The following is a 20,810-nucleotide window of genomic DNA, read 5'->3' as shown; positions in this document are numbered from 1 at the left end:
CGGCACGTATACAGACTGTTTGAAGCAATGCTCCCCCTGGACGTATGTCTGCATTGTGCCCACTATATTCAAGCCCGATGCAATTTCTGTGTTTCATCGTCAATATGTAGCCCCAAGGGTTACAGTAAACCTCCAGTGGTCCGTCGCATTCTAATACTGGTCTGTCAGGAACGGCACGTATACAGACTGTTTGAAGCAATGCTCCCCCTGGACGTATGACTGCATTGTGCCTACTATATTCAATCCCGATGCAATTTCTGTGTTTCATCGTCAATATGTAGCCCCAAGGGTTACAGTAAACCTCCAGTGGTCCGTCGCATTCTAATACTGGTCAGTCACGAACGGCACGTATACAGACTGTTTGAAGCTATGTTCCCCCAGGACGTATGTCTGCATTGTGCCTACTATATTCAATCCCGATGCAATTTCTGTGTTTCATCGTCAATATGTAGCCCCAAGGGTTACAGTAAACCTCCAGTGGTCCGTCGCATTCTAATACTGGTCTGTCAGGAACGGCACGTATACAGACTGTCTGAAGCAATGCTCCCCCTGGACGTATGTCTCCATTGTGCCTACTATATTCAATCCCGATGCAATTTCTGTGTTTCATCGTCAATATGTAGCCCCAAGGGTTACAGTAAACCTCCAGTGGTCCGTCGCATTCTAATACTGGTCTGTCACGAACGGCACGTATACAGACTGATTGAAGCAATGTTCCCCCAGGACGTATGTCTGCATTGTGCCTACTATATTCAATCCCGATGCAATTTCTGTGTTTCATCGTCAATATGTAGCCCCAAGGGTTACAGTAAACCTCTAGTGGTCCGTCGCATTCTAATACTGGTCTGTCACGAACGGCACGTATACAGAGTGTTTGAAGCTATGTTCCCCCTGGACGTATGTCTGCATTGTGCCTACTATATTCAATGCCGATGCAATTTCTGTGTTTCATCGTCAATATGTAGCCCCAGGGGTTACAGTAAACCTCCAGTGGTCCGTCGCATTCTAATACTGGTCTGTCACGAACGGCACGTATACAGACTGTTTGAAGCAATGCTCCCCCTGGACGTATGTCTGCATTGTGCCTACTATATTCAATCCCGATGCAATTTCTGTGTTTCATCGTCAATATGTAGCCCCAAGGGTTACAGTAAACCTCCAGTGGTCCGTCGCATTCTAATACTGGTCTGTCAGGAACGGCACGTACACAGACTGTTTGAAGCAATGCTCCCCCTGGACGTATGTCTGCATTGTGCCTACTATATTCAATCCCGATGCAATTTCTGTGTTTCATCGTCAATATGTAGCCCCAACGGTTACAATAAATCTCCAGTGGTCCGTCGCATTCTAATACTGGTCTGTCGCGAACGGCACGTATACAGACTGTTTGAAGCCATGCTCCACCTGGACGTATGTCTGCATTGTGCCTACTATATTCAATCCCGATGCAATTTCTGTGTTTCATCGTCAATATGTAGCCCCAAGGGTTACAGTAAACCTCCAGTGGTCCCTCGCATTCTAATACTGGTCTGTCAGGAACGGCACGTATACAGACTGTTTGAAGCAATGCTCCCCCTGGACGTATGTCTGCATTGTGCCTACTATATTCAATCCCGATGCAATTTCTGTGTTTCATCGTCAACATGTAGCCCCAAGGGTTACAGTAAACCTCCAGTGGTTCGTCGCATTCTAATACTGGTCTGTCAGGAACGGCACGTATACAGACTGTTTAAAGCTATGTTCCCCACGACGTATGTCTTCATTGTGCCTACTATATTCAATCCCGATGCAATTTCTGTGTTTCATCGTCAATATGTAGCCCCAAGGGTTACAGTAAACCTCCAGTGGTCCGTCGCAATCTAATACTGGTCTGTCACGAGCGGCACGTATACTGACTGTTTGAAGCAATGCTCCCCCTGGACGTATGACTGCATTGTGCCTACTATATTCAATCCCGATGCAATTTCTGTGTTTCATCGTCAATATGTAGCCCCAAGGGTTACAGTAAACCTCCAGTGGTCCGTCGCATTCTAATACTGGTCAGTCACGAACGGCACGTAAACAGACTGTTTGAAGCTATGTTCCCCCAGGACGTATGTCTGCATTGTGCCTACTATATTCAATCCCGATGCAATTTCTGTGTTTCATCGTCAATATGTAGCCCCAAGGGTTACAGTAAACCTCCAGTGGTCCGTCGCATTCTAATACTGGTCTGTCAGGAACGGCACGTATACAGACTGTTTGAAGCAATGCTCCCCCTGGACGTATGTCTCCATTGTGCCTACTATATTCAATCCCGATGCAATTTCTGTGTTTCATCGTCAATATGTAGCCCCAAGGGTTACAGTAAACCTCCAGTGGTCCGTCGCATTCTAATAGTGGTCTGTCACGAACGGCACGTATACAGACTGATTGAAGCAATGTTCCCCCAGGACGTATGTCTGCATTGTGCCTACTATATTCAATCCCGATGCAATTTCTGTGTTTCATCGTCAATATGTAGCCCCAAGGGTTACAGTAAACCTCCAGTGGTCCGTCGTATTCTAATACTGGTCTGTCACGAACGGCACGTATACAGAGTGTTTGAAGCTATGTTCCCCCTGGACGTATGTCTGCATTGTGCCTACTATATTCAATGCCGATGCAATTTCTGTGTTTCATCGTCAAAATGTAGCCCCAGGGGTTACAGTAAACCTCCAGTGGTCCGTCGCATTCTAATACTGGTCTGTCACGAACGGCACGTATACAGACTGTTTGAAGCAATGCTCCCCCTGGACGTATGTCTCCATTGTGCCTACTATATTCAATCCCGATGCAATTTCTGTGCTTCATCGTCAATACGTAGCCCCAAGGGTTACAGTAAACCTCCATTGGTCCGCGCATTCTAATACTGGTCTGTCAGGAACGGCACGTATACAGACTGTTTGAAGCAATGCTCGCCTGGACGTATGTCTGCATTGTGCCTACTATATTCAATCCCGATGCAATTTCTGTGTTTCATCGTCAATATGTAGCCCCAAGGGTTACAGTAAACCTCCAGTGGTCCGTCGCATTCTAATACTGGTGTGTCACGAACGGCACGTATACAGACTGTTTGAAGCAATGCTCCCCCTGGACGTATGTCTGCATTGTGCCTACTATATTCAATCCCGATGCAATTTCTGTGTTTCATCGTCAATATGTAGCCCGAAGGGTTACAGTAAACCTCCAGTGGTCCGTCGCATTCTAATACTGGTCTGTCAGGAACGGCACGTATACAGACTGTTTGAAGCAATGCTCCCCCTGGACGTATGTCTGCATTGTGCCTACTATATTCAATCCCGATGCAATTTCTGTGTTTCATCGTCAATATGTAGCCACAAGGGTTACAGTAAACCTCCAGTGGTCCGTCGCATTCTAATAGTGGTCTGTCACGAACGGCACGAATACAGACTGTTTGAAGCTATGTTCCCCCAGGACGTATGTCTGCATTGTGCCTACTATATTCGATCCCGATGCAATTTCTGTGTTTCATCGTCAATATGTAGCCCGAAGGGTTACAGTAAACCTCCAGTGGTCCGTCGCATTCTAATACTGGTCTGTCAGGAACGGCACGTATACAGACTGTTTGAAGCAATGCTCCCCCTGGACGTATGTCTGCATTGTGCCTACTATATTCAATCCCGAAGCAATTTCTGTGTTTCATCGTCAATATGTAGCCCCAAGGGTTACAGTAAACCTCCAGTGGTATGTCGCATTCTAATACTGGTCTGTCACGAACGGCACGTATACAGACAGTTTGAAGCAATGCTCCCCCTGGACATATGTCTGCATTGTGCCTACTATATTCAATCCCGATGCGATTTCTGTGTTTTATCGTCAATATGTAGCCCCAAGGGTTACAGTAAACCTCCAGTGGTCCGTCGCATTCTAATACTGGTCTGTCAGGAACGGCACGTATACAGACTGTTTGAAGCAATGCTCCCCCTGGACGTATGTCTGCATTGTGCCTACTATATTCAATCCCAAAGCAATTTCTGTGTTTCATCGTCAATATGTAGCCCCAAGGGTTACAGTAAACCTCCAGTGGTCCGTCGCATTCTAATACTGGTCTGTCAGGAACGGCACGTATACAGACTGTTTGAAGCAATGCTCCCTCTGGACGTATGTCTGCATTGTGCCTACTATATTCAATCCCGATGCAATTTCTGTGTTTCATCGTCAATATGTAGCCCCAAGGGTTACAGTAAACCTCCAGTGGTCCGTCGCATTCTAATACTGGTCTGGCAGGAACGGCACGTATACAGATTGTTTGAAGCAATGCTCCCCCCGGACGTATGTCTGCATTGTGCCTACTATATTCAATCCCGATGCAATTTCTGTGTTTCACCGTCAATATGTGGCCCCAAGGGTTACAGTAAACCTCCAGTGGTCCGTCGCATTCTAATACTGGTCTGTCAGGAACGGCACGTATACAGACTGTTTGAAGCAATGCTCCCCCTGGACGTATGTCTGCATTGTGCCTACTATATTCAATCCCGATGCAATTTCTGTGTTTCATCGTCAATATGTATCCCCAAGGGTTACAGTAAACCTCCAGTGGTCCGTCGCATTCTAATACTGGTCTGTCACGAACGCCACGTATACAGACTGTTTGAAGCAATGCTTCCCCTGGACGTATGTCTGCATTGTGCCTACTATATTCAATCGCGATGCAATTTCTGTCTTTCATCGTCAATATGTAGCCCCAAGGGTTACAGTAAACCTCCAGTGGTCCGTCGCATTGTAATACTGGTCTGGCAGGAACGGCACGTATACAGACTGTTTGAAGCAATTCTCCCCCTGGACGTATGTCTGCATTGTGCCTACTATATTCAATCCCGATGCAATTTCTGTGTTTCATCGTCAATATGTAGCCCCAAGGGTTACAGTAAACCTCCAGTGGTCCGTCGCATTCTAATACTGGTCTGTCAGGAACGGCATGTATGCAGATTGTTTGAAGCAATGCTCCCCCTGGACGTATGTCTGCATTGTGCCTACTATATTCAATCCCGATGCAATTTCTGAGTTTCATCGTCAATATGTAGCCCGAAGGCTTACAGTAAACCTCCAGTGGTCCGTCGCATTCTAATACTGGTCTGTCAGGAACGGCACGTATACAGACTGTTTGAAGCAATGCTCCCCCTGGACGTATGTCTGCATTGTGCCTACTATATTCAATCCCGATGCAATTTATGTGTTTCATCGTCAATATGTAGCCCCAAGGGTTACAGTAAACCACCAGTGGTCCGTCGCATTCTAATACTGGTCTGTCAGGAACGTCACGTATGCAGACTGTTTGAAGCAATGCTTCCCCTGGACGTATGTCTGCATTGTGCCTACTATACTCAATCCCGATGCAATTTCTGTGTTTCATCGTCAATATGTAGCCCCAAGGGTTACATTAAACCTCCAGTGGTCCGTCGCATTCTAATACTGGTCTGTCAGGAACGGCACGTATACAGACTGTTTGAAGCAATGCTCCCCCTGGACGTATGTCTGCATTGTGCCCACTATATTCAATCCCGATGCAATTTCTGTGTTTCATCGTCAATTAGTAGCCCCAAGGGTTACAGTAAACCTCCAGTGGTCCGTCGCATTCTAATACTGGTCTGTCACGAACGGCACGTATACAGACTGTTTGAAGCAATGCTCCCCTTGGACGTATGTCTGCATTGTGCCTACTATATTCAATCCCGATGCAATTTCTGTGTTTCATCGTCAATAAGTAGCCCCAAGGGTTACAGTAAACCTCCAGTGGTCCGTCGCATTCTAATACTGGTCTGTCAGGAACGGCACGTATACAGACTGTTTGAAGCAATGCTCCCCCCGGACGTATGTCTGCATTGTGCCTACTATATTCAATCCCGATGCAATTTCTGTGTTTCATCGTCAATATGTAGCACCAAGGGTTACAGTAAACCTCCAGTGGTCCGTCGCATTCTAATACTGGTCTGTCACGAACGGCACGTATACAGACTGTTTGAAGCTATGTTCCCCCAGGACGTATGTCTGCATTGTGCCTACTATATTCAATCCCGATGCAATTTCTGTGTTTCATCGTCAATATGTAGCCCCAAGGGTTACAGTAAACCTCCAGTGGTCCGTCGCATTCTAATACTGGTCTGTCAGGAACGGCACGTATACAGACTGTTTGAAGCAATGCTCCCCCTGGACGTATGTCTGCATTGTGCCTACTATATTCAATCCCGATGCAATTTCTGTGTTTCATCGTCAATATGTAGCCCCAAGGGTTACAGTAAACCTCCAGTGGTCCGTCGCATTCTAATACTGGTCTGTCACGAACGGCACGTACACAGACTGTTTGAAGGAATGCTCCCCCTGGACGTATGTCTGCATTGTGCCTACTATATTCAATCCCGATGCAATTTCTGTGTTTCATCGTCAATATATAGCCTCAAGGGTTACAGTAAACCTCCAGTGGTCCGTCGCATTCTAATACTGGTCTGTCAGGAACGGCACGTATACAGACTGTTTGAAGCAATGCTCCCCCTGGACGTATGTCTGCATTGTGCCTACTATATTCAATCCCGATGCAATTTCTGTGTTTCATCGTCAATATGTAGCCCCAAGGGTTACAGTAAACCTCCAGTGGTCCGTCGCATTCTAATACTGGTCTGTCACGAACGGCACGTATACAGACTGTTTGAAGCAATGCTCCCCCTGGACGTATGTCTGCATTGTGCCTACTATATTCAATCCCGATGCAATTTCTGTGTTTCATCGTCAATATGTAGCCCCAAGGGTTACAGTAAACCTCCAGTGGTCCGTCGCATTTTAATACTGGTCTGTCAGGAACGGCACGTATACAGACTGTTTGAAGCAATGCTCCCCCTGGACGTATGTCTGCATTGTGCCTACTATATTCAATCCCGATGCAATTTCTGTGTTTCATCGTCAATATGTAGCCCCAAGGGTTACAGTAAACCTCCAGTGGTCCGTCGCATTCTAATACTGGTCTGTCACGAACGGCACGTATACAGACTGTTTGAAGCAATGCTCCCCCTGGACGTATGTCTGCGATGTGCCTACTATATTCAATCCCGATGCAATTTCTGTGTTTCATCGCCAATATGTAGCCCCAAGGGTTACAGTAAACCTCCAGTGGTCCGTCGCATTCTAATATTGGTCTGTCACGAACGGCACTTATACAGACTGTTTGAAGCAATGCTCCCCCTGGGCGTATGTCTGCATTGTGCCTACTATATTCAATCCCGATGCAATTTCTATGTTTCATCGTCAATATGTAGCCCCAAGGGTTACAGTAAACCTCCAGTGGTCCGTCGCATTCTAATACTGGTCTGTCAGGAACGGCGCGTATACAGACTGTTTGAAGCAATGCTCCCCCTGGACGTATGTCTGCATTGTGCCTACTATATTCAATCCCGATGCAATTTCTGTGTTTCATCCTCAATATGTAGCCCCAAGGGTTACAGTAAACCTCCAGTGGTCCGTCGCATTCTAATACTGGTCTGTCAGGAACGGCACGTATACAGACTGTTTGAAGCAATGCTCCCCCTGGACGTATGTCTGCATTGTGCCCACTATATTCAATCCCGATGCAATTTCTGTGTTTCATCGTCAATATGTAGCCCCAAGGGTTACAGTAAACCTCCAGTGGTCCGTCGCATTCTAATACTGGTCTGTCAGGAACGGCACGTATACAGACTGTTTGAAGCAATGCTTCCCCTGGACGTATGTCTGCATTGTGCCTACTATATTCAATCCCGATGCAATTTCTGTGTTTCATCGTCAATATGTAGCCCCAAGGGTTACAGTAAACCTCCAGTGGTCCGCCGCATTCTAATACTGGTCTGGCAGGAACGGCACGTATACAGATTGTTTGAAGCAATGCTCCCCCTGGACGTATGTCTGCATTGTGCCTACTATATTCAATCCCGATGCAATTTCTGTGTTTCACCGTCAATATGTGGCCCCAAGGGTTACAGTAAACCTCCAGTGGTCCGTCGCATTCTAATACTGGTCTGTCAGGAACGGCACGTATACAGACTGTTTGAAGCAATGCTCCCCCTGGACGTATGTCTGCATTGTGCCTACTATATTCAATCCCGATGCAATTTCTGTGTTTCATCGTCAATATGTAGCCCCAAGGGTTACAGTAAACCTCCAGTGGTCCGTCGCATTCTAATACTGGTCTGTCACGAACGCCACGTATACAGACTGTTTGAAGCAATGCTTCCCCTGGACGTATGTCTGCATTGTGCCTACTATACTCAATCCCGATGCAATTTCTGTGTTTCATCGTCAATATGTAGCCCCAAGGGTTACATTAAACCTCCAGTGGTCCGTCGCATTCTAATACCGGTCTGTCAGGAACGGCACGTATACAGACTGATTGAAGCAATCCTCCCCCTGGACGTATGTCTGCATTGTGCCCACTATACTCAATCCCGATGCAATTTCTGTGTTTCATCGTCAATATGTAGCCCCAAGGGTTACAGTAAACCTCCAGTGGTCCGTCGCATTCTAATACTGGTCTGTCACGAACGGCACGTATACAGACTGTTTGAAGCAATGCTCCCCTTGGACGTATGTCTGCATTGTGCCTACTATATTCAATCCCGATGCAATTTCTGTGTTTCATCGTCAATAAGTAGCCCCAAGGGTTACAGTAAACCTCCAGTGGTCCGTCGCATTCTAATACTGGTCTGTCAGGAATGGCACGTATACAGACTGTTTGAAGCAATGCTCCCCCCGGACGTATGTCTGCATTGTGCCTACTATATTCAATCCCGATGCAATTTCTGTGTTTCATCGTCAATATGTAGCCCCAAGGGTTACAGTAAACCTCCAGTGGTCCGTCGCATTCTAATACTGGTCTGTCACAAACGGCACGTATACAGACTGTTTGAAGCTATGTTCCACCAGGACGTATGTCTGCATTGTGCCTACTATATTCAATCCCGATGCAATTTCTGTGTTTCATCGTCAATATGTAGCCCCAAGGGTTACAGTAAACCTCCAGTGGTCCGTCGCATTCTAATACTGGTCTGTCAGGAACGGCACGTATACAGACTGTTTGAAGCAATGCTCCCCCTGGACGTATGTCTGCATTGTGCCTACAATATTCAATCCCGATGCAATTTCTGTGTTTCATCGTCAATATGTAGCCCCAAGGGTTACAGTAAACCTCCAGTGGTCCGTCGCATTCTAATACTGGTCTGTCAGGAACGGCACGTATACAGACTGTTTGAAGCAATGCTCCCCCTGGACGTATGTCTGCATTGTGCCTACTATATTCAATCCCGATGCAATTTCTGTGTTTCATCGTCAATATATAGCCCCAAGGGTTACAGTAAACCTCCAGTGGTCCGTCGCATTCTAATACTGGTCTGTCAGGAACGGCACGTATACAGACTGTTTGAAGCAATGCTCCCCCTGGACGTATGTCTGCATTGTGCCTACTATATTCAATCCCGATGCAATTTCTGTGTTTCATCGTCAATATGTAGCCCCAAGGGTTACAGTAAACCTCCAGTGGTCCGTCGCATTCTAATACTGGTCTGTCACGAACGGCACGTATACAGACTGTTTGAAGCAATGCTCCCCCTGGACGTATGTCTGCATTGTGCCTACTATATTCAATCCCGATGCAATTTCTGTGTTTCATCGTCAATATGTAGCCCCAAGGGTTACAGTAAACCTCCAGTGGTCCGTCGCATTTTAATACTGGTCTGTCAGGAACGGCACGTATACAGACTGTTTGAAGCAATGCTCCCCCTGGACGTACGACTGCATTGTGCCTACTACATTCAATCCCGATGCAATTTCTGTGTTTCATCGACAATATGTAGCCCCAAGGGTTACAGTAAAACTCCAGTGGTCCGTCGCATTCTAATACTGGTCTGTCACGAACGGCACGTATACAGACTGTTTGAAGCAATGCTCCCCCTGGACGTATGTCTGCGTTGTGCCTACTATATTCAATCCCGATGCAATTTCTGTGTTTCATCGCCAATATGTAGCCCCAAGGGTTACAGTAAACCTCCAGTGGTCCGTCGCATTCTAATATTGGTCTGTCACGAACGGCACGTATACAGACTGTGTGAAGCAATGCTCCCCCTGGGCGTATGTCTGCATTGTGCCTACTATATTCAATCCCGATGCAATTTCTGTGTTTCATCGTCAGTATGTAGCCCCAAGGGTTACAGTAAACCTCCAGTGGTCCGTCGCATTCTAATACTGGTCTGTCAGGAACGGCGCGTATACAGACTGTTTGAAGCAATGCTCCCCCTGGACGTATGTCTGCATTGTGCCTACTATATTCAATCCCGATGCAATTTCTGTGTTTCATCCTCAATATGTAGCCCCAAGGGTTACAGTAAACCTCCAGTGGTCCGTCGCATTCTAGTACTGGTCTGTCAGGAACGGCACGTATACAGACTGTTTGAAGCAATGCTTCCCCTGGACGTATGTCTGCATTGTGCCTACTATATTCTATCCCGATGCAATTTCTGTGTTTCATCGTCAATATGTAGCCCCAAGGGTTACAGTAAACCTCCAGTGGTCCGTCGCATTCTAATACTGGTCTGTCACGAACGGCACGTATACAGACTGTTGGAAGCAATGCTCCCCCTGGACGTATGTCTGCATTGTGCCCACTATATTCAATCCCGATGCAATTTCTGTGTTTCATCGTCAATATGTAGCCCCAAGGGTTACAGTAAACCTCCAGTGGTCCGTCGCATTCTAATACTGGTCTGTCAGGAACGGCACGTATACAGACTGTTTGAAGCAATGCTCCCCCTGGACGTATGTCTGCATTGTGCCTACTATATTCAATCCCGATGAAATTTCTGTGTTTCATCGTCAATATGTAGCCCCAAGGGTTACAGTAAACCTCCAGTGGTCCGTCGCATTCTAATACTGGTCTGTCACGAACGGCACGTATACAGACTGTTTGAAGCAATGCTCCCCCTGGACGTATGTCTGCATTGTGCCCACTATATTCAATCCCGATGCAATTTCTGTGTTTCATCGTCAATATGTAGCCCCAAGGGTTACAGTAAACCTCCAGTGGTCCGTCGCATTCTAATACTGGTCTGTCACGAACGGCACGTATACAGACTGTTTGAAGCAATGCTCCCCCTGGACGTATGTCTGCATTGTGCCTACTATATTCAATCCCGATGCAATTTCTGTGTTTCATCGTCAATATGTAGCCCCAAGGGTTACAGTAAACCTCCAGTGGTCCGTCGCATTCTAATACTGGTCTATCACGAACGGCACGTATACAGACTGTTTGAAGCAATGCTCCCCCTGGACGTATGTCTGCATTGTGCCTACTATATTCAATCCCGATGCAATTTCTGTGTTTCATCGTCAATATGTAGCCCCAAGGGTTACAGTAAACCTCCAGTGGTCCGTCGCATTTTAATACTGGTCTGTCAGGAACGGCACGTATACAGACTGTTTGAAGCAATGCTCCCCCTGGACGTATGTCTGCATTGTGCCTACTATATTCAATCCCGATGCAATTTCTGTGTTTCATCGTCAATATGTAGCCCCAAGGGTTACAGTAAACCTCCAGTGGTCCGTCGCATTCTAGTACTGGTCTGTCAGGAACGGCACGTATACAGACTGTTTGAAGCAATGCTCCTCCTGCACGTATGTCTGCATTGTGCCTACTATATTCAATCCCGATGCAATATCTGTGTTTCATCGTCAATATGTAGCCCCAAGGGTTACAGTAAACCTCCAGTGGTCCGTCGCATTCTAATACTGGTCTGTCACGAACGGCACGTATACAGACTGTTTGAAGCAATGCTCCCCCTGGACGTATGTCTGCATTGTGCCTACTATATTCAATCCCGATGCAATTTCTGTGTTTCATCGTCAATATGTAGCCCCAAGGGTTACAGTAAACCTCCAGTGGTCCGTCGCATTTTAATACTGGTCTGTCAGGAACGGCACGTATACAGACTGTTTGAAGCAATGCTCCCCCTGGACGTACGTCTGCATTGTGCCTACTATATTCAATCCCGATGCAATTTCTGTGTTTCATCGACAATATGTAGCCCCAAGGGTTACAGTAAAACTCCAGTGGTCCGTCGCATTCTAATACTGGTCTGTCACGAACGGCACGTATACAGACTGTTTGAAGCAATGCTCCCCCTGGACGTATGTCTGCGTTGTGCCTACTATATTCAATCCCGATGCAATTTCTGTGTTTCATCGCCAATATGTAGCCCCAAGGGTTACAGTAAACCTCCAGTGGTCCGTCGCATTCTAATATTGGTCTGTCACGAACGGCACGTATACAGACTGTGTGAAGCAATGCTCCCCCTGGGCGTATGTCTGCATTGTGCCTACTATATTCAATCCCGATGCAATTTCTGTGTTTCATCGTCAGTATGTAGCCCCAAGGGTTACAGTAAACCTCCAGTGGTCCGTCGCATTCTAATACTGGTCTGTCAGGAACGGCGCGTATACAGACTGTTTGAAGCAATGCTCCCCCTGGACGTATGTCTGCATTGTGCCTACTATATTCAATCCCGATGCAATTTCTGTGTTTCATCCTCAATATGTAGCCCCAAGGGTTACAGTAAACCTCCAGTGGTCCGTCGCATTCTAGTACTGGTCTGTCAGGAACGGCACGTATACAGACTGTTTGAAGCAATGCTTCCCCTGGACGTATGTCTGCATTGTGCCTACTATATTCTATCCCGATGCAATTTCTGTGTTTCATCGTCAATATGTAGCCCCAAGGGTTACAGTAAACCTCCAGTGGTCCGTCGCATTCTAATACTGGTCTGTCACGAACGGCACGTATACAGACTGTTGGAAGCAATGCTCCCCCTGGACGTATGTCTGCATTGTGCCCACTATATTCAATCCCGATGCAATTTCTGTGTTTCATCGTCAATATGTAGCCCCAAGGGTTACAGTAAACCTCCAGTGGTCCGTCGCATTCTAATACTGGTCTGTCAGGAACGGCACGTATACAGACTGTTTGAAGCAATGCTCCCCCTGGACGTATGTCTGCATTGTGCCTACTATATTCAATCCCGATGAAATTTCTGTGTTTCATCGTCAATATGTAGCCCCAAGGGTTACAGTAAACCTCCAGTGGTCCGTCGCATTCTAATACTGGTCTGTCACGAACGGCACGTATACAGACTGTTTGAAGCAATGCTCCCCCTGGACGTATGTCTGCATTGTGCCCACTATATTCAATCCCGATGCAATTTCTGTGTTTCATCGTCAATATGTAGCCCCAAGGGTTACAGTAAACCTCCAGTGGTCCGTCGCATTCTAATACTGGTCTGTCACGAACGGCACGTATACAGACTGTTTGAAGCAATGCTCCCCCTGGACGTATGTCTGCATTGTGCCTACTATATTCAATCCCGATGCAATTTCTGTGTTTCATCGTCAATATGTAGCCCCAAGGGTTACAGTAAACCTCCAGTGGTCCGTCGCATTCTAATACTGGTCTATCACGAACGGCACGTATACAGACTGTTTGAAGCAATGCTCCCCCTGGACGTATGTCTGCATTGTGCCTACTATATTCAATCCCGATGCAATTTCTGTGTTTCATCGTCAATATGTAGCCCCAAGGGTTACAGTAAACCTCCAGTGGTCCGTCGCATTTTAATACTGGTCTGTCAGGAACGGCACGTATACAGACTGTTTGAAGCAATGCTCCCCCTGGACGTATGTCTGCATTGTGCCTACTATATTCAATCCCGATGCAATTTCTGTGTTTCATCGTCAATATGTAGCCCCAAGGGTTACAGTAAACCTCCAGTGGTCCGTCGCATTCTAGTACTGGTCTGTCAGGAACGGCACGTATACAGACTGTTTGAAGCAATGCTTCCCCTGGACGTATGTCTGCATTGTGCCTACTATATTCTATCCCGATGCAATTTCTGTGTCTCATCGTCAATATGTAGCCCCAAGGGTTACAGTAAACCTCCAGTGGTCCGTCGCATTCTAATACTGGTCTGTCACGAACGGCACGTATACAGACTGTTGGAAGCAATGCTCCCCCTGGACGTATGTCTGCATTGTGCCCACTATATTCAATCCCAATGCAATTTCTGTGTTTCATCGTCAATATGTAGCCCCAAGGGTTACAGTAAACCTCCAGTGGTCCGTCGCATTCTAATACTGGTCTGTCAGGAACGGCACGTATACAGACTGTTTGAAGCAATGCTCCCCCTGGACGTATGTCTGCATTGTGCCTACTATATTCAATCCCGATGAAATTTCTGTGTTTCATCGTCAATATGTAGCCCCAAGGGTTACAGTAAACCTCCAGTGGTCCGTCGCATTCTAATACTGGTCTGTCACGAACGGCACGTATACAGACTGTTTGAAGCAATGCTCCCCCTGGACGTATGTCTGCATTGTGCCCACTATATTCAATCCCGATGCAATTTCTGTGTTTCATCGTCAATATGTAGCCCCAAGGGTTACAGTAAACCTCCAGTGGTCCGTCGCATTCTAATACTGGTCTGTCAGGAACGGCACGTATACAGACTGTTTGAAGCAATGCTCCCCCTGGACGTATGTCTGCATTGTGCCTACTATATTCAATCCCGATGCAATTTCTGTGTTTCATCGTCAATATGTAGCCCCAAGGGTTACAGTAAACCTCCAGTGGTCCGTCGCATTCTGATACTGGTCTGTCACGAACGGCACGTATACAGACTGTTTGAAGCAATGCTCCCCCTGGACGTATGTCTGCATTGTGCCTACTATATTCAATCCCGATGCAATTTCTGTGTTTCATTGTCAATATGTAGCCCCAAGGGTTACAGTAAACCTCCAGTGGTCCGTCGCATTCTAATACTGGTCTGTCACGAACGGCACGTATACAGACTGTTTGAAGCAATGCTCCCCCTGGACGTATGTCTGCATTGTGCCTACTATATTCAATCCCGATGAAATTTCTGTGTTTCATCGTCAATATGTAGCCCCAAGGGTTACAGTAAACCTCCAGTGGTCCGTCGCATTCTAATACTGGTCTGTCACGAACGGCACGTATACAGACTGTTTGAAGCAATGCTCCCCCTGGACGTATGTCTGCATTGTGCCCACTATATTCAATCCCGATGCAATTTCTGTGTTTCATCGTCAATATGTAGCCCCATGGGTTACAGTAAACCTCCAGTGGTCCGTCGCATTCTAATACTGGTCTGTCAGGAACGGCACGTATACAGACTGTTTGAAGCAATGCTCCCCCTGGACGTATGTCTGCATTGTGCCTACTATATTCAATCCCGATGCAATTTCTGTGTTTCATCGTCAATATGTAGCCCCAAGGGTTACAGTAAACCTCCAGTGGTCCGTCGCATTCTAATACTGGTCTGTCAGGAACGGCACGTATACAGACTGTTTGAAGCAATGCTCCCCCTGGACGTATATCTGCATTGTGCCTACTATATTCAATCCCGATGCAATTTCTGTGTTTCATCGTCAATATGTAGCCCCAAGGGTTACATTAAACCTCCAGTGGTCCGTCGCATTCTAATACTGGTCTGTCACGAACGGCACGTATGCAGACTGTTTGAAGCAATGCTCCCCCTGGACGTATGTCTGCATTGTGCCTACTATATTCAATCCCGATGCAATTTCTGTGTTTCATCGTCAATATGTAGCCCCAAGGGTTACAGTAAACCTCCAGTGGTCCGTCGCATTCTAATACTGGTCTGTCAGGAACGGCACGTATACAGACTGTTTGAAGCAATGCTCCCCCTGGACGTATGTCTGCATTGTGCCTACTATATTCAATCCCGATGCAATTTCTGTGTTTCATCGTCAATATGTAGCCCCAAGGGTTACAGTAAACCTCCAGTGGTCCGTCGCATTCTAATACTGGTCTGACAGGAACGGCACGTATACAGACTGTTTGAAGCAATGCTCCCCCTGGACGTATGTCTGCATTGTGCCTACTATATTCTATCCCGATGCAATTTCTGTGTTTCATCGTCAATATGTAGCCCGAAGGGTTACAGTAAACCTCCAGTGGTCCGTCGCATTCTAATACTGGTCTGTCAGGAACGGCACGTATACAGACTGTTTGAAGCAATGCTCCCCCTGGACGTATGTCTGCATTGTGCCTACTATATTCAATCCCGATGCAATTTCTGTGTTTCATCGTCAATATGTAGCCCCAAGGGTTACAGTAAACCACCAATGGTCCGTCGCATTCTAATACTGGTCTGTCAGGAACGGCACGTATACAGACTGTTTGAAGCAATGCTCCCCCTGGACATATGTCTGCATTGTGCCTACTATATTCAATCCCGATGCAATTTCTGTGTTTCATCGTCAATATGTAGCCCGAAGGGTTACAGTAAACCTCCAGTGGTCCGTCGCATTCTAATACTGGTCTGTCACGAACGGCACGTATACAGACTGTTTAAAGCAATGCTCCCCCTGGACGTATGTCTGCATTGTGCCTACTATATTCAATCCCGATGCAATTTCTGTGTTTCATCGTCAATATGTAGCCCCAAGGGTTACAGTAAACCTCCAGTGGTCCGTCGCATTCTAATACTGGTCTGTCAGGAACGGCATGTATACAGACTGTTTGAAGCAATGCTCCCCCTAAACGTATGTCTGCATTGTGCCTACTATATTCAATCCCGATGCAATTTCTGTGTTTCATCGTCAATATGTAGCCCCAAGGGTCACAGTAAACCTCCAGTGGTCCGTCGCATTCTAAAACTGGTCTGTCACGAACGGCACGTATACAGACTGTTTGAAGCAATGCTCCCCCTGCACGTATGTCTGCATTGTGCCTACTATATTCAATCCCGATGCAATTTCTGTGTTTCATCGTCAATATGTAGCCCCAAGGGTTACAGTAAACCTCCAGTGGTCCGTCGCATTCTAATACTGGTCTGTCAGGAATGGCACGTATACAGACTGTTTGAAGCAATGCTCCCCCTGGACGTATGTCTGCATTGTGCCTACTATATTCAATCCCGATGCAATTTCTGTGTTTCATCGTCAATATGTAGCCCCAAGGGTTACAGTAATCCTCCAGTGGTCCGTCGCATTGTAATACTGGTCTGTCAGGAAAGGCACGTATTCAGACTGTTTGAAGCAATGCTCCCCCTGGACGTATGTCTGCATTGTGCCTACTATATTCAATCCCGATGCAATTTCTGTGTTTCATCGTCAATATGTAGCCCCAAGGGTTACAGTAAACCTCCAGTGGTCCGTCGCATTCTAATACTGGTCTGTCAGGAACGGCACGTATACAGACTGTTTGAAGCAATGCTCCCCCTGGACGTATGTCTGCATTGTGCCTACTATATTCAATCCCGATGCAATTTCTGTGTTTCATCGTCAATATGTAGCCCGAAGGGTTACAGTAAACCTCCAGTGGTCCGTCGCATTCTAATACTGGTCTGCCAGGAACGGCACGTATACAGACTGTTTGAAGCAATGCTCCCCCTGGACGTATGTCTGCATTGTGCCTACTATATTCAATCCCGATGCAATTTCTGTGTTTCATCGTCAATATGTAGCCCCAAGGGTTACAGTAAACCTCCAGTGGTCCGTCGCATTCTAATACTGGTCTGTCAGGAACGGCACGTACACAGACTGTTTGAAGCAATGCTCCCCCTGGACGTATGTCTGCATTGTGCCTACTAGTTTCAATCCCGATGCAAATTCTGTGTTTCATCGTCAATATGTAGCCCCAAGGGTTACAGTAAACCTCCAGTGGTCCGTCGCATTCTAATACTGGTCTGTCAGGAACGGCACGTATACAGACTGTTTGAAGCAATGCTCCCCCTGGACGTATGTCTGCATTGTGCCTACTATATTCAATCCCGATGCAATTTCTGTGTTTCATCGTCAATATGTAGCCCCAAGGGTTACAGTAAACCTCCAGTGGTCCGTCGCATTCTAATACTGGTCTGTCACGAACGGCACGTATACAGACTGTCTGAAGCAATGCTCCCCCTGGACGTATGTCTGCATTGTGCCTACTACATTCAATCCCGATGCAATTTCTGTGTTTCATCGTCAATATGTAGCCCCAAGGGTTACAGTAAACCTCCAGTGGTTCGTCGCATTCTAATACTGGTCTGTCAGGAACGGCACGTTTACAGACTGTTTGAAGCAATGCACCCCCTGGACGTATGTATGAATTGTGCCTACTATATTCAATCCCGATGCAATTTCCGAGTTTCATCGTCAATATGTAGCCCCAAGGGTTACAGTACACCTCCAGTGGTCCGTCGCACTCTAATACTGGTCTGTCAGGAACGGCATGTGTACAGACTGTTTGAAGCAATGCTCGCCCTGGACGTATGTCTGCATTGTGCCTACTATATTCAATCCCGGTGCAATTTCTGTGTTTCATCGTCAATATGTAGCCCCAAGGGTTACAGTAAACCTCCAGTGGTCCGTCGCATTCTAATACTGGTCTGTCAGGAACGGCACGTATACAGACTGTTTGAAGCAATGCTTCCCCTGGACGTATGTCTGCATTGTGCCTACTATATTGTATCCCGATGCAATTTCTGTGTTTCATCGTCAATATGTAGCCCCAAGGGTTACAGTAAACCACCAGTCGTCCGTCACATTCTAATACTGGTCTGTCAGGAACGGCATGTATACAGACTGTTTGAAGCAATGCTTCCCCTGGACGTATGTCTGCATTGTGCCTACTATATTCAATCCCGATGCAATTTCTGTGTTTCATCGTCAATATGTAGCCCGAAGGGTTTCAGTAAACCTCCAGTGGTCCGTCGCATTCTAATACTGGTCTGTCAGGAACGGCACGTATACAGACTGTTTGAAGCAATGCTTCCCCTGGACGTATGTTTGCATTGTGCCTACTATATTCAATCCCGATGCAATTTCTGTGTTTCATCGTCAATATGTAGCCCCAAGGGTACCAGTAAACCTCCAGTGGTCCGTCGCAATCTAATACTGGTCTGTCAAGAACGGCACGTATACAGAGTGTTTGAAGCAATGCTTCCCCTGGACGTATGTCTCCATTGTGCCTACTATATTCAATCCCGATGCAATTTCTGTGTTTCATCGTCAATATGTAGCCCCAAGGGTTACAGTAAACCTCCAGTTGTCCGTCGCATTCTAATACTGGTCTGTCAGGAACGGCATGTATACAGACTGTTTGAAGCAATGCTCCCACTGGACGTATGTCTGCATTGTGCCTACTATATTCAATCCCGATGCAATTTCTGTGTGTCATCGTCAATATGTAGCCCCAAGGGTTACAGTAAACCTCCAGTAGTCCGTCGCATTCTAATACTGGTCTGTCAGGAACGGCACGTATACAGACTGTTTGAAGCAATGCTTCCCCTGGACGTATGTCTGCATTGTGCCTACTATATTCAATCCCGATGCAATTTCTGTGTTTCATCGTCAATATGTAGCCCTAAGGGTTACAGTAAACCTCCAGTGGTCCGTCGCATTCTAATACTGGTCTGTCAGGAACGGCACATATACAGACTGTTTGAAGCAATTCTCCCCCTGGACGTATGTCTGCATTGTGCCTACTATATTCAATCCCGATGCAATTTCTGTCTTTCATCGTCAATATGTAGCCCCAAGGGTTACAGTAAACCTCCAGTGGTCCGTCGCATTCTAATACTGGTCTGTCAGGAACGGCATGTATACAGACTCTTTGAAGCAATGCTCCCCCTGGACGTATGTCTGCATTGTGCCTACTATATTCAATCCCGATGCAATTTCTGTGTTTCATCGTCAATATGTAGCCACAAGGGTTACAGTAAACCTCCAGTGGTCCGTCGCATTCTAATACTGGTCTGTCACGAACGGCACGTATAGAGACTGTCTGAAGCAATGCTCCCCCTGGACGTATGTCTGCATTGTGCCTACTATATTCAATCCCGATGCAATTTCTGTGTTTCATCGTCAATATGTAGCCCCAAGGGTTACAGTAAACCTCCAGTGGTCCGTCGCATTCTAATACTGGTCTGTCAGGAACGGCACGTTTACAGACTGTTTGAAGCAATGCACCCCCTGGACGTATGTATGAATTGTGCCTACTATATTCAATCCCGATGCAATTTCTGAGTTTCATCGTCAATATGTAGCCCCAAGGGTTACAGTACACCTCCAGTGGTCCGTCGCACTCTAATACTGGTCTGTCAGGAACGGCATGTGTACAGACTGTTTGAAGCAATGCTCCCCCTGCACGTATGTCTGCATTGTGCCTACTATATTCAATCCCGGTGCAATTTCTGTGTTTCATCGTCAATATGTAGCCCCAAGGGTTACAGTAAACCTCCAGTGGTCCGTCGCATTCTAATACTGGTCTGTCAGGAACGGCACGTATACAGACTGTTTGAAGCAATGCTTCCCCTGGACGTATGTCTGCATTGTGCCTACTATATTCAATCCCGATGCAATTTCTGTGTTTCATCGTCAATATGTAGCCCCAAGGGTTACAGTAAACCACCAGTCGTCCGTCACATTCTAATACTGGTCTGTCAGGAACGGCACGTATACAGACTGTTTGAAGCAATACTTCCCCTGGACGTATGTCTGCATTGTGCCTACTATATTCAATCCCGATGCAATTTCTGTGTTTTATCGTCAATATGTAGCCCGAAGGGTTACAGTAAACCTCCAGTGGTCCGTCGCATTCTAATACTGGTCTGTCAGGAACGGCACGTATACAGACTGTTTGAAGCAATGCTTCCCCTGGACGTATGTCTGCATTGTGCCTACTATATTCAATCCCGATGCAATTTCTGTGTTTCATCGTCAATATGTAGCCCCAAGGGTAC

The sequence above is a fragment of the Schistocerca americana genome, chromosome 8, assembly GCF_021461395.2.
Source record: "Schistocerca americana isolate TAMUIC-IGC-003095 chromosome 8, iqSchAmer2.1, whole genome shotgun sequence".
NCBI lineage: Eukaryota > Metazoa > Arthropoda > Insecta > Orthoptera > Acrididae > Schistocerca > Schistocerca americana.
The sequence above is the reverse complement of the archived record's forward strand: the minus strand, read 5'-3'. Positions refer to the sequence as shown.